This window comes from Neoarius graeffei, chromosome 3 (genome assembly GCF_027579695.1).
Source record: "Neoarius graeffei isolate fNeoGra1 chromosome 3, fNeoGra1.pri, whole genome shotgun sequence".
In the NCBI taxonomy this organism is placed as follows: domain Eukaryota; kingdom Metazoa; phylum Chordata; class Actinopteri; order Siluriformes; family Ariidae; genus Neoarius; species Neoarius graeffei.
In genome coordinates, this window is record NC_083571.1 from 51,401,562 (window position 1) to 51,404,649 (window position 3,088).

General features: G+C 39.8%; 1 long non-coding RNA gene across 1 annotated transcript; it reads left to right on the forward strand.

Annotated features, from left to right (window-relative positions):
* The first annotated feature begins 572 nt into the window (after window positions 1-572).
* LOC132882818 (uncharacterized) lies at window positions 573-2,568 on the forward strand. Its single transcript, XR_009654233.1, has 5 exons — window positions 573-729; window positions 875-1,065; window positions 1,162-1,311; window positions 1,588-1,659; window positions 2,539-2,568. It is a non-coding gene; the product is annotated as an uncharacterized LOC132882818 (long non-coding RNA).
* Window positions 2,569-3,088: the final 520 nt, after the last annotated feature.

Consider the following 3,088-nt stretch of genomic DNA (forward strand, 5'->3'; position numbering starts at 1 on the left):
AGGTTATTTGCCTGATATTGGTATTATAAACCTATCAGCATAAAAGTAAGGGGAAACAATGCTACAGGTATCTGGTGTAATGCAGAGTGTTAGTTATCTGCTTATGCAAGTCTGTAAACTGTATTAACTGAGGACTGGGGCAGAATTGTGAGCATGTGGTTTTTTTTGTTACACAGTGTTAAATCAAATATAAATAATACAGTTATGAGCACATCATCTGGCTTCTGTCCAGATGTTCCTTGTAGATAACTATGTTTAAAAGTTATAGTCCTTTTCTGTTCCCATCATCTTTGTCTTACAAATGAACTTAATAATAATGACGGTCATTTACGTTGGTAATAAATGCTTTTGTCACATGCCAGGAAAACATGAAAAGGTGAAGACGCATTAATCCAAAAGAAGATGCAAAATTTTATGTGAGCAATGGAAGGGACAAAGTGGGACTCGATGTAAAATACATTAATGTCTTCAAAGGTCAGTTGAATCCTCTGATTTTTTCATTCATGACAAAACTTTAAATATGTCACCTTACTTTTTGTGAGTTATTTGTTGTGTGTGTTAACTAGGTCATGGCATCTTCACTACCACTCCATTTGCAAAAGGTGACTTCCTGTTGGAGTATCGAAGTGAACTAATAAGCAAGCAGACAAGCGAGAGGAGACGGAGAATATACCATGACTGCCTTAAGGTGTTCATGTTCGAGTTCCAATTTAATGGGACACTGTGGTGGTGTGTTTTATGTTATTATTTCATCCAATCAGAATTAAATGTCATGTTGCTCTTGGTTTACTGAAAATGCAAGTGTTGTTGACAGAAGGCTCTTAATTTAGGCTAATTAATACTGCCCAACTATGTGTTACTTGTGCTTTTGTAGTGTTGATGCAGCCAGTGAGGATGGGTCTCTTGGAAGACTTGTTAATGATGACCATATAAACCCTAATGCCAAGATGAAGTACTTGAGTGGAAGGGAAGCCCCATCTGTGTCTATTTGCTATAAGAGACACAAGTCCAGGGGAGGAGATCACCTATAATTACGGAGACTCAGACTGGCCATGGAGATGCAAGGTGATCAGATGTTTACTTTGTGGAATTGATAGTTCTTGTATTAGATTTATTTGTACTTAATGTCATTGGCCTGATGTTTGTCAATAAATTCTTCAGAAACCAGGAGGAATGTCCACAGAGGGTCAACATGGAGAGGTACCACATACATCAGAGCTTTCTAGGAGTGCTCAGAAGGTATCAGCAAGTCGGCGGCAAAAAAAGGCATCTACTGGTGCATCAGCTGGTTGTCTAAAAGGCTTCGATAGAGTAAGTGACATTTTCATACAAGATAAACGCAGCTGCACTGTCGCATGCATGAAACAGAAATGACGTGTTTGGTGGGTTGTAGAACTACATCTACTGGATCTGTTAGTTTAATGTGTATAGTAAGTTGTATATAGTAAGTCAAAATTACAAGCTTATAGTTTTCGTGGTCATTTGACCTGTTGAGTGCCTAAAACAGTGTTTTTTCCCCACATAATATTACACAGGGAACAACATGTCTTCAAGATATTTATGATATCTTATTTTTCTTTAATGCAGGGTCTTGATGAGGAAATGCCTCAGCAAGGTTCTGAGACCACAAATTCCCCATCAAAAGCTGAAGATTTTGAGGTATGTGTATAATAAGTTATGTTACATCTGATGGTTGGGGACCCAGTCACTCGTAGATATAGTAGGTATATCTTCATAAAAGAGAGATTCTCCTCAGTATTTTGCATTCTGTATCTTAATAAATTATCTAATGAGGATCAAAGCAAACTTTTCCTCTCATAATTTTTGTGAAAAGGTGGATTCTTAGTTTATTCAATTCTTAAAGGAAAACTCTGGAGTGAAATGCTTTTTAGGTCCATTTTTGCATTACTGGCAGTGCATACGTTGAGTTGCTACCACAATCACGTCAATCGGATGTGTTTTGAGAAAATTCGTTTTTTGTGATTTCAACCGGAAAGCACTAACACGGCAGTGCCCGGGGCATGTCTTTTTGCCGATACGATTCCCACTGGAAATGCACAATGGGCTCGACACTTGACTTTTACGGACTGTCCACTGAAGATGGCGTCTGAGGAAGCCCAACTTCAGGTAAGGTCACTGGCTTTGTATTTACTCTTCTACACACACTATCCGTGCACTTGCAGAGCCAGGGACACTTCGTTTTGTTTGTAGGAACCCTCTGCTCACTTCCACAGAACTGTCATGTTGTTTTGAGCTTTGCAATGGTTTTAAAACTAGCGTTTTGTATCGGCAAAAAGACATGCCCCGGGCACTGTTGTGTTAGCGCTTTCCGGTTGAAATCACAAAATACGAATTTTCTCAAAACACATCCGATTGACGTGATTGTGGTAGCAACTCAACGTATGCACTGCCAATAATGCGAAAATAGACCTAAAAAGCATTTCACTCCGGAGTTTTCCTTTAAATATACTCTTAAGTGGTACATTGCCAGTACCTGTGTATTTATTGTCCCTCTCCTCCATGGTTTATCTGCTTCAGATGATGACTGAGGGGAACCAGATTCAGACAGCTGAGGGGAACCAGATTCAGACAAGTTCAGTACTTAGTCCACTTGGCAGAGTTGGAAAGGTAAATTAAATTCAATGTGCAGATTAATGACAATACTGGTGTGTGTGTGTGTGTGTGTGTGTGTGTGTGTGTGTGTGTGTGTGTGTGTGTGTGTGTGTGTGTGTGTTTGGTTACCTGAGTGTGATATGATTTATATGGACAATGGTATGGAAGGACATCCTCATCACATACTTCTCAAAGTGTAGGTCACTGCAACGTGTGCGTGTGTGTGTGTGTGTGTGTGTGTGTGTGTGTGTGTGTGTGTGTGTGTGTGTGTGTGTGTGTATCAAGCTGTGAACCACCCAAATGTGACTTAGGAGGTCCATACAGTTAATTAGGACCTTCCTGGTGGGGTCGATGGTGGCATTACTTTAGTTTTTAAGAATACCTGGACACCCTGCATTTGATCTGTGTTAGTTTAATGTGTATAATAAGTTATGTTACATCTGATGGTTGGGGACCCAGTCACTAGTACAACCCC